This window comes from Ochotona princeps, chromosome 1 (assembly GCF_030435755.1).
Source record: "Ochotona princeps isolate mOchPri1 chromosome 1, mOchPri1.hap1, whole genome shotgun sequence".
Lineage (NCBI taxonomy): Eukaryota > Metazoa > Chordata > Mammalia > Lagomorpha > Ochotonidae > Ochotona > Ochotona princeps.
The window spans coordinates 128,635,382-128,647,774 of record NC_080832.1 but is presented as its reverse complement, the minus strand read 5'-3'; positions in this window follow the sequence as shown (position 1 = coordinate 128,647,774).

The following is a 12,393-nucleotide window of genomic DNA, read 5'->3' as shown; positions in this document are numbered from 1 at the left end:
ATTCACTGTCATGGTCGCCTCTCAACTGACTCTTGGAGAGGGAAAATCTTTACATTGTCATATCTGGACCAGAGAACCCAGGGGATTTAAGTCTTTCTTGGCGTGGCAGGAGTACAGTCCAAACCATTCTGATTGCATCAATTATTTCCAGTGACTAACCTAACTGTCCCCTGTTGAGTGGTTTTTCAAGTTTTCATCAGAAGCAAACCCATAGGATTTTCCATTCCTGTGACCTGCAACAGTTTCACATTCAGCTTTCTGTCATCTAAATCAGTACTAAGGTAAGATTACTGCATCCACTTTTATGTGGTACCCAGGGTCAGGGAAGTGCTTGCTGCTTTTGAAGAAACTGAAGTGGCAAACACTCTTAAAAAGCAAAGAACTTCATAAAATGATTCCATCTATTGCCTTCCTTAAAAAAAGAAAACACACATCAACTTGAATAATGGTGAGCGGGTGTGCATGGCTCAACAATGAGTCTGTGAACAAGGCTTGGGTTCTTATACATTATACAGTTCCCTGTTTCAAGCCTTGGAGATCCATGAAGAATTCACTAGGATGGATGATGTTATGAATTCTTCAATTTCTGGTGATACCTTAGGTAAACAACTCTGGACAGCCTGCCCTGAAAAACAACTGAAAATACAGAACAAAAACTCTCATAAAAAAAAATAAGAGTGCGCATGTATCATTGAGCTGGCAATACAGACAGGCATCCACAGAGGCCAGTTAAGGCAGGAAGGAAGGCAGAGAGTGAGCAGGCATGGACACCATGGGTCCATACGACCAGGGGGCAAGCCTGGCAACTTGAAGTTTCTGCTTTGACAGGTGCAGGGACAAAACACAAGACTTTCACCCAAGGTGAAAGTCTTAACAAGATTATTAAAATATAAAGCAAAGATTATAAAAATATAAAGCAATAAAACTGTTAAGCAATGGCGCCACAGAACTTCCATCACAGCGGTCAATCCGAAGTTTACCACAGGACAGTTGTCTGGCCTAGAGGCGAACTCACTGACAGCGATGCCTACGTCCCATGTTGGAGTGCCTGGTTTAAGTCCCAGCTTCTCCACCTCCATTTCCAACTTCCTGCTAATGTGCATGCTTGGAAATAGCTGGTGGTGACTCAAGCATCCGGGTCCCTTCCACCCACGTGGGAAACCTGAATAGATCTCTGGATCAGCCTGGATCTTGGCTGTCACTGTCCCAGCTACTGCAGGCAATTAGGGTGTGTGAGCACAAGACAAGTTGCTGCTTCCAGTTTGGTATGGAAGGGAGGAAAATTCTACTCCGATTATAGCTGAGATCTGAGAGTTGTTTTATGAACTTTAAGCTGATCATTTGTTTCAAAGTGTCATGGATTGGTAAGGCTCCTAGGCGCCTGGGAGAAGCCAACACAAATACCAGTGGCATAGACCAGAAGGAATTATCCAATAGTTGCCAAAATCACTGCTGATAAAGTAATTACCACCACGACCACAGCCACACTACAAAACATAAGCTAGCCCTGCAAGCGCCACAGAGACAATACACTGCTAAATCAGCCCATGACCATGTCTGGCAAAAGACAAAAAAATACATACATACATGTATATGAAATATATATGTATGATCTAATTATTTGAAGATGTAAAAGAAATTCCAAGGAAGAAACTAAGAACAACCGAGATAAAAAATGAAAGAAATTTTTTTATTCAGAAAATATAATCATTAAAATGCAAAGCCTAAAGGACTTAGCTAACTGCAGATTAAGCCCAGTTCAAGAAAGGAATTGGTGAACTGAAAAATTAATTTGAAGAAATTGCTCAAAGCGTGCTATAGGGAGACAGACGATGTTCCCTGAGACTGAAAAGCCCTTCCCTAAGCCCTGTCCTGTGTGGGCCTTCCCCCGCAGGTACACTAGTCCTCATCTGGCTGTGACTACCAAGTATAAACAGTGCTCTCAACCCCAGCATGCACAGGAGTAACCTTGGATCTCTTTTAATGTTAGATTCTGCTTCAGAAGGTCTACAGTGAGGCCTGGGACTCTGCATTTTCAACACACGCCGAAGCAGGATGCTGGTGACCACATTTGTTCCGGACATGAGTGAATCTGTGGCTGACAATGCTGATTGTATGTTGGACTTGCGTAAGAAAAGTTTTAGTTCCGGCTGTTCCAAAAAAGCACCATACAGACTGGCATGTTTGTAAACAACAGACACATTTGCACACAGTCGTAGAGTCTGAAAGTTCAAGAACAGGGTACCAGGGAGGTTTTGGTTTTTTGTTTTTTAAGATTTATATTCTTTACTTGAAATGCAGAGATACAGAAGGAGAGGAAGAGGGAGAGGATGAGGATAAGAGAGAGGGGGAGAAGGGGGAGAGAAAGAGAGAGCAAGAGAGGATAAGAGAGAGGGGGAGAAGGGGGAGAGAAAGAGAGAGCAAGAGAGAGAGAGTGATTTTCCATCTACTGGTTCACTCTCCATATGGTTGCAATGGTCAGAGCTGGGTCAGGCCAAAGCCAGGGGCCCAAAGTTTTCTTTGGGCATCCCACATGGGTGAAAGAAGCCCAGGACTTGGGCCATCTTCTGCAGTTTCCCCAAGCGCATTAGGAGGGAGCTGGATCAGAAGTGGAGCAGGATTTGAACCAGCACCTAATTTAAACAGCAACTTAACCTGTTGCACCATAATGCCAGCCCCAAGACGCCCTTTAAATTTAAAAGCAATGAGATTGTCATGAACTCACAGAGAATGTGACTAAGGCATGGACCCACATCCGTAGGTGAAGAGCCAGGAGCTCACATTGTTACCGCTACTACCAGTATTTTCACACAGGTCTCCTTACCACCTTCCCCATCATCATGCCTTGTATTTTCCAAGCCAACATCCAGAACTTTTAAGCCATAACTGTATCACTTCTCCAGTGTAACGCAGGATGTTTCAGAAGGCTGAGCCTAGAGAAGAAAATTGATGTAATGTTCAGAGAAAAGGAAATATTCTTTTTTATTTACTTCAAACAACCCATGCCAGTATAATGAGGACAAAGGCTCTCTTCCCTGGATCTTCTAGCTGTGTAAGCAATGAGCTAAAAAAAAAAAAAAATCAGGGGTAGGTGTTTAGATTTGCAAATAAGACACCTGTACCTACCTGGGTTCAATTCCAAGCTCTAACTCCTTACTTCAGCTTCCTACTAACCCAGAACCTGGGGGCAGGAGTGATGGCTCAAATATTTGGGTTCCCATCACCCATGTTAGAAACCTAGATGAAGTTTCTGGCTTTCATTTCAATTCTGACCTGGTCCCAGCCATTGTGGGCATTTGGGAGAATGAACCAACAGAAAGTAACTCTCTCTCCCCTTCCTCCTGCCTCTAAAATAAAACAATAATAATAATTTTTAAAGTTTTTAAATGAAAGAAAGAGGAAACTTCAATATGCATTCAAAAGATTGAGTTAATCATGGCCCACAAAACAGAGTCTCAGTTCTTTTTTTTTTTAAAGATTTATTTTATTTTATTACAAAGTCAGATATACAGAGAGGAGGAGAGACAGAGAGGAAGATCCTCCGTCCGATGATTCACTCCCCAAGTGAGCCACAATGGCCGGTGCGCGCCGATCCGAAGCTGGGAACCAGGAACCTCCTCCAGGTCTCCCACGTGGGTGCAGGGTCCCAAAGCTTTGGGCAGTCCTCTCCTGCCTTCCCAGGCCACAAGCAGGGAGCTGGATGGGAAGTGGAGCTGCCGGGATTAGAACCAGCGCCCATATGGGATCCCGGGGCGCTTTCAAGGCGAGGACTTTAGCCGCCAGGCCACGCCGCAGGGCCCCAGAGTCTCAGTTCTATATCACCTCCTCCAACGCCTCCATTCTGTCAGAGTTCCTGATGCTATATTAGATATCAAAACATACATCATGAAAATATAGGTTATTAACTCAAGATTAGGGACAGAAAACCTTGTGGTTTCGTTAGAACTAGCTGGCAGCACAGACTTGTACTCCTTTAATAGTCACAGGAAGTTGTCAGGTTCTATTCAACAATGATAGGAATATGTTCTTCTATATATTTTGATTTCCTTGAGGCAAGGGATGATGTTGGGTAATTTTAGCTGCATCTGGAACAGACAACGGTTTGGGGCTAGACAATATGACTGAGAAAAGTTGGGGGGTGTATATTTTTGTAACATATTCATGATACAAGAATCTGGTGCAAGGAAAAATACAGCACAAAAAAGGTTTCAAAACAGATGAAATTTCACAACTTTAAGAAATCTCTTGGGAGCCAAAATGCAGGTAAAAATGCAATCCTGCAACAAGTCTTTTCAGAATTCAGGAGATTCCTTGCAGGAAGCTGTGCTGGTTTCCTGCCCCAAAGCTGTAGGAAGTTAAGAAACACACTCTTCAGGGGAGGAGCAGCCTGGGCAAAAAGTTCTTGTTGGACTTGTATTTTTTTTATTAGCATTTTATGGTACAGTTGTATTTTGACAGCAACTGACAAAGTCATCAAAGCCAGTGGATACACAAAAGGTTCACTGCATTGTTATCAGAGAGATAGAGATAATTCCCTGTGTTTGCATGATGTCAGCGCAATAACTTACCATAAGCCTCTCCTTACTCCAATATACTCCTTTATCAAGCATTAAGTGCATGTAATTTAATATGCACAAAGTAATCACATTACGTGTCTTCATGTTCCTGAGCCCAAGTCTTTCAGTGGCTCTAATTTCAAAATCTCTCATTCATGGGGGTGCTATCAAGAATTACTAGCAGAGCCCAGAGCAGTAGTCCAGCACCTGAAGTGCTCACCTTGCATCCACTAGGATCCCATATGGGCACCGGTTCTAATCCCGGCAGCCCCGCTTCCCATCCAGCTCCCTGCTTGTGGCCTGGGAAAGTAGTCAAGGACGGCCCAAAGCCTTGGGATCCTGCACCCATGTGGGAGACCCAGAAGAGGCTCCTGGCTCCTGCTTTAGATGAGCTCAGCTCTGGCTATTGCAGGCACTTGGGGAGTGAGTCAGCAGAGGGAAGATCTTCTCTATCTCTCTTCTCTGTATATCTGACTTTCCAATACAAATAAATCTAAAAAAAAAAAAAAAAAAAAAAGAATTATTAGCAAATGCTAAAAGAAAATCCTTCACATTTTTGAAGCACTGTCCAAGTTCAGAGCATGTTTCTTCCACTTTCATACAGCCCATATTACAAACACATGCTCCCAGGTGGGCATGCAGCCCAGCGACTAAAACACTGGATCACGTGGATACCCGTGCTCCACATTGGAAGGCCTGGACTTGCTTCCGCTTCCGGATGGTTCAGATGCTCAATGGCAGCATGCCACAAAGTTGAGTGCCTGTCACCTACACAGAAGACTTGGATTGAGTTCCTGGCATTTGGCTTTGGGCCCCACCAGGGGCCATTCCAGACTTTAAAGGGAGTGAACCAGCAGAGATTTCTGTCTTCTTGCTTTTCATCTCTCTGCCTGGCGGATAAGTTGCAGAAGGTACTTTTTTTTTATCAGGAGTTAAAGAACTTCCACATGAAATGAACATCAGGGTGTCTACCTCAGGACACTGACAGGTATTTGGGAGCTATTGTTGAGTTCAATATTAGACTAGTACCCCGGAGAGGATGCTGGGACCTCTCCGCATTAGGAGACACCTATGTAAGTTGGAATTCCCATGGATTTCCCCCAGGCTTCTCCCTTTTATTCCCATTGCAGAAGTAGAGTGGCAATGGGGGCTGCTGATGGTGCAGTGAGCAAGCCTTCCCAAGCTCCATTATGAGAATAATTTAGTCATGCTACAGCCCAGTACACTGGCACTCTTCAATTTAAGGCCAATCTGCTCGTGCCAATAGTTCAACCCAAGTAGACCCTAGATATTCCCTAGGGACATTTGTTACAATGAACTGTAATTATCAACTCGTAGCTCAATTTTTCTAAAATACGAACTCAAGAACTGTGTCTGATTTGTTCAATTATCCTTAACACTTGATACTAAATTGTGTAGGCAATTGATGCTCTAAAAGAATCTCTGGCAAGAAACAGGGAAGAACATATTTCCACAAAAAGAAAGACTGGGATGCAGTGATGGGAGAAATCTGCATCTCAGGATGCTTTCACGGACTGCCAATGGAAATTTCGAGTTGATCAACCCTGCAGGCCCACGATTACATGAAGGCCTCACCCTGCCCTCCATAGTTCTCTCCCTGGTGGCCAAGCGGCTTCCTTGGGGACACAAGGCTGCAGGGTTCTGTTTGTGCCCACATGCCCATCAAGACCAGTTCTACCCAGGGGAGTGGACCTAACAGACCTGATTCAAGGGGACCCGTCCTGTAAAACTCACTACTCTTGCACCATGGATGAGAGATGGGTTGCAATCAAGGAATCAACTACAATGTCCACCCTAGGGCTGGACGTGAACGTGGAAATTTAGATCCATCATTAATTTCTAAAGAAAGTAATAGTTGTCACAGTTTTCCAAATGGTGCTGGAATTGGGAGTTTAAGAACAAACAAAAAACCCCTACATCAAATGTCAAGTACCTACAATCTTCGCAGTACCACACAGCAGAGGATCCAATGTGCTTGGGCAGGTGGTAGAAGATGGTTCAAGTGCTTGAACCTCTGCCATTCCAGTGGGAGATCCAGATGAAGCTCCTGGACCCGACCCTCTGTCCCTGGCACTCTGCCTTTCAAATACATCACATTTTTAAATTAAAAAAAAATTTAAAGTTTTTTTTATTTGTTTTTTATTGGAAAGTCGGATTTACAGAGAGGAGGTACAGAGAGATTTTCCATCTGCTGGTTCATCCCCCAAGTGTCCACAAAGCCAGGAGCTAGGGGCTTCTTCCATGTGTCCCATACAGGTGCAGGGTCCCAAGGCTTTGGGCTGTCCCCTACTACTTTCCCAGGCCACAAGCAGGAAGCTGGATGGGAAGTAGAGCAGCCAGGATACAAAACAAAGCCTGTAAGGGATCTTGGAGCATGCAAGGCGAGGACTTCAGCCACTAGGCTACCGTTCCATGTTTAAGTTTTTTTTTTTTTTAAGGGTCTGGGGTACCCGAAGGGCAGAGTGGGCTGCAAGGGAGGATTGCAGGAGGAGGAAGTGATGGTTTTTCAGGGGAGGTAAGCATGGCCACTGCACAGTCACACAGTGCAGACCAAGGTCCCCCATGTTAGCACAGCTCTCTGTATCCAGGGAACTTTCATGTTGTCTAGACCGACAAAGATCTATCTTCATGGCAGTGGCTCTTGACACATTTGTGGCCGTGCAGGGCTGGTGGGCAGGCACTGCAGTCCATCCTGGCCCTTGCCTCAGCCCGGGTAAAGCCTGTTAACTGTGACTGGAAAAACCCCTGTTAACTGCTGAAACTGTTGCCTGTTAAATTCTAGGCAATAACAAAGAGATTTTAGCGTTTTCTCTGTCCTTTCTTATTTGCAAGGAGAAACAAAGAATATTCTTTTTTCTTACAAAAGTGGTAACCATAAAGAGTTGATTTCACCAATCTCCCATAGCAATTTGAGTACCCTTTAGTCTCCTTGAAAGCAAAACTTACCCCATGAACTCCACAGCCTGGCAGGCATACAAAGGAAGAACCCTAATCATAGAAATCAAGTATTTCCAGAAAATTGAGTTTTAATCATTGCTCTGTCAGGTCTGACAGCAAAGAGCAAGGAAGGAAAGCCAAAGAGAACCCTTCCTTCGGTCCACCTGCTCACCCACCCACACCCCAAGAGCTCACGGAAGAAATTGTGCTTTATTCTAATGCTTCACAATCACTTTCCAAAAAGGGATTTCTCAACCACAAAATATCCCTTCTATAAAAGTTCCTCTCACACAAAGCTTTCATTTCAGCTTCAACAATCCTCTCAGCCTGTCTGTGTTTCATCCTGAAATCTTCTTAACACCAAGATTGGGTGCTTTCATACTTCATGGCATGTGAAGTTCTGGGTTCTTGAATTTTCTGTAGAAAGAAGAAGAAAGCGATTGTTAAAGGGACAGGCATGTTTCTATGAAAGTTGAGAATTTAGTTGTGCCCCAAGAAGGTCAAGTGTGCCTGGATACTACTGTCTCAGAAAAAAAAGTCAGAGAAATAGAATTAAGTGTTGTCTTTTTTTTTTTTTTTCAAACTGGGGGTGAGATCAGACTAAATCAATAGAAGTTTAAGTTATGGGTTCCACTTGAAAGAAATACAATTTTATTGCTTTCAAGAATAAACAAAGTTAAAGTGGGCTAATGGAGTAGTGTGGGATTCAAGATCCTTTGGGGCCTTTCTTCAGCAAATGAATAAGGATGCAGCATAGTTATCATAGCTCACTGACTAATTAATATTCTCCAATACCACTGGCTTATTCTCATTAGTGCCCTAATGCCACTGGCTTAGTATTACCTCAACCATATCTCTTCTCCTTTATTTCTTTTTGTAAGAATTCTGCTTCTACAGCAAACCTCTCGAGTTTGTCCACTCAAGTAACTTGAAAATTCTTCATTTTTTTATGCTGCTAATTGGTTTAATAAAACCTGATTTCAGCCTTGCCACTCTTTTTTGGTCAAGTATTAGAAGGAATCCAGGCATAAGATTCAATCTGTAACTAGATGATCTTTTACTTGATTTGATGGTTCCTTCAATCTACTGTGGTTTAATGAAAAAAACAGAGACCCAGGTGGGATCCCAGTTACCTTCCCTGTCCTTATTTCTTCTTCAGATTGGAACTGAGACCTCCAAAGATTGTGTCTAAACAAAGCACATTTTAAACATGCGCATCTTCTTTTTACTAATCTATAAACAGAAAAGATTACTCAAATGTTGGGAATTGCTATTATATGAAGTTCTGGGTGAATGAAGTTAAAAGATGGCTTGTTTTTTTCACATATAAAAAGAACTTGTTGAGTCAGGCTTCCGCTGGGTGAATCATTCCTTGTGATTAAGGAAGGTCGTTGGGAGGCCTCCTCCCTTTTTCTGGTCTCTAAATGCTGCTCTGATTACAAAGTTTTTCCTCTGGTTTAAAAAAACAACTCCTCCATGGGCCCGGCGGCATGGCCTAGCGGCTAAAGTCCTCGCCTTGAAAGCCCCGGGATCCCATATGGGCGCCGGTTCTAATCCCGGCAGCTCCACTTCCCATCCAGCTCCCTGCTTGTGGCCTGGGGAAGCAGTCGAGGACGGCCCAATGCATTGGGACCCTGCACCCGCGTGGGAGACCCGGAAGAGGTTCCAGGTTCCCGGCTTCGGATCGGCGCGCACCGGTCCGTTGCGGCTCACTTGGGGAGTGAATCATCGGACGGAGGATCTTCCTCTCTGTCTCTCCTCCTCTGTGTATATCTGGCTGTAATAAAATGAATAAATCTTTAAAAAAAAAAAAAAAAAAACAACTCCTCTCCTCGGGGGTCCAAGTGCAGGTCTGCCTCCTCCACAAGTCTGCTTTGATGACTGCCTCAGTTATTTCTCTCTCTCCTCTGATGGGCCACAAGAGCTTCAATTAAACAGCTTTGGAAAACCCTCTGAGGTCAAAATACTGTGGGGTGCTGAGATGGGGAGTGAGGAGGTGTGGACCCCAAGATGGAGAGAAGGGCTAAGGACCAATCCTACACTGAGCCTGCCCAGCCCTCAGGAATTCATGGCATATCTGGAAGACACACCAAGGGGGCATGTATACCATGGCAGGTGAGCAGGATGAATGCAAACTAGAGATGCGGCATGTTGATAGAACACAAAAGGGAGACTCCTGACCAGGAAGACATCCTAGTGCAGGTGGAATTCTAGCCAAGAGTTGGGTGATGCATCAGCTTTGGGAAAAGAAATTAGATATGAGGATGTATCCACACAGGGGAGCTCTAGGTGGGTTGGGAGAACTCAGAGAAGACCAGGAAACTGAAGCAGGTGGAAATCAATATTCCGTAAGCCAAGCATACAGAGTTATCACACAGAGCTTTTGCTGGCTCTGCCATTCCTTGGCTTGTACCTGCATTCCTCTTACCACCAAGATGAGCAGACATCTTCAGACCCGCCTCTGCTCCACCTCCATCTCCACCGTGTCAACTTTACCCTGATTCGCAGTGTCACCAGGCAGGTGAGAAACCCCATCTGGGCCGTGACAGGTTGTCCTTCTCCATGAGCACCCTACAAGAGCCGGGTGTGGGTGAGGTTGGAGAAAACGCAGCAGAGATCTCTGGTCTCTTATTAACCACTATCATCACCGAGGTCTTAGCTCAAGGGCTGAGGGATCATCCGAATGTTTGCTACTTCCAGTCAGGAGCCAGAGGCAGACATCTGTGCCTTGCCTGGACACACCATAGCCAACCACCGGCCTCAGGGGTACATGATGTCGATTCTCTCTGAGGGCTCTCTTACTTCTTAGCTTGGGCTGCTACAACAGAATGCCGGCAGACTGAGTGGCTTACACAACATACAATTTGTTTTTCTCACAGAGCTAGAGGCTGGGAAGACCAAGATCAAGGTGTCAGCTGATTCATCTCTTGGCAAGGGCCTTCTTCCTGGCTAGGAGACAGCTAGCTGCCTCCTCGATCTGAGCTCACACAGCGTTTCCTGGATGCAAGCACTTGGAGAGAGAGACCTCAAGTCCTCAGAGCACAAAGCCCCATCCTAAGGTGCCTACTCTCAGGACCCCAGTGAAATTGAGTTATCTCCCAAATGTTCCACTTCTGCATATCTTTACCTGGGGTTATGGATTCAACAGGTGATTGTTAGAGGGAGGCAAATGTCCAATTCTTAAGAGTAATACCTGCAATAAACTTGGGTGCTTGCAAATGGCAAGAAGGCTTTATCTCTGTCCTGAGTAGCACACAAAAAGAGTAAGATCTTAGCTTTCTGTTTGAAACATATGTGGGAGAAGAGAAATACAGAAAGCAGTGCTCAAGGTAATAATATCACAGGAAAGGAACTGGCCAAAAGATTTTCATTTTCCTACTACAGCTGTAGTTTGATCTCTTTTTCATCTCCTTATCTGGTCAAATTCTTCGATCCAGCTGAGTTGTGTACCTAGAGGCCAATCCATGTGTTTTACATCCTTTGATCCTCTGCACTACTCTGGCAGGTGGTCTGGTCAGGGAAGGCACTTAGGAATGCTTGATGAGGGACAAGAGCAGATCCTTCCCTGGGACCATCCAGTGGCCCCACCCCTCTACTGCCGAGCCAATATCTTCAGATCTCTCTAGGTTCCACAGCCACTTCCTCTTCCTCTCTGACATGTTTCAACTCCCCCTTCTGCCTCCTTTTCACGAGGATGTGTGGGACTGCAGCTCGGGACCCCTGAATACTCAAGACACACCTTGTCTTACTCAAACACATCCCCAAAGCTCCTGTTTGGCACTGTGAGGAGAAAAGTAATATTCACAGACTTCATGGATTAGGACATGGGTGTTTGTGTGGGCCTCGGGTCAGCCTATTGCAGAGGGGTTACTGTTACTGACTCCAGTACCCCCTAAATTTCCTTGGAATAATTCCCCAACATGTAGATTAGGCTTTTGCTACTCTTCCCAGTTTTTCCTTGGCTTTTCTTTACCATGTTATCCCAAGAGTTGGGAAATGAAACTCAACGAATTCAATTGAACCATTGCCTGCTTTGGTCAAACGTTGATGAAGAGTTTAATTAATTGACAAAAATGAAAATGGGCTCTGTTTAAAGAAAGTCCTTGCCCAATTTAGCTCAGATAATCAAGAATCAATAATGAACATGGAATTGAGAACAAAGTAGAGCAAATACATCTTTCATGTTCTTTTTGTATTTTCTTTGGGCTTTTCTATGGCTGGTTTAGCAAACTGCAAATTAATGAGCTATGCAGAAATAGATTATAAAGTCAGACCAAACGGGCAACTGTCTTAGCCTGTTTCTGGCTGCTCCTCCTGGCCACTCACTTCACTGTGAGAGGTATGAAAAGTGAAAAGAATGATTATACTTCTTTCATTTACATTGCAATCTGATTTTTTTTTAAAAGATTTATTTATTTTTATTACAAAGTCAGATATACTCCCCAAGTGAGCGCAAACGGCCGGTGCTGCGCTGATCCGAAGCCGGGAACCTAAAACCTCTGATTCTTCAAAGACTAGAGATCCAACTCATTCACCTTGTTCTTTGTATCAAGGCTCCAGGAAAAAAGTTGGCCAAGTACTTTTATGCTTCTAACAAAATATTAACTACTGTGAGTTTAAATATCTCTAAATTTCTATCACTAGTTTAGCAATGTATGTATCTATTTAGCAACTGTGTATCTATTTAGCAACTATGTACCTAAGGTCAGACCCATGCTTGACACTGTTGTGGTTGCAGAGGTGCCTGCAGATCTAAACACTCCTTATGGTACTTTTAAAACGTAGCTTAAATGCTGACAGAATCCCATTTAGTCCATCTAAGTTGCTTTGCACTCTTAAACTCCTAAGAGGAAGGGTGTTAGAGAACTCTAAGTCAATA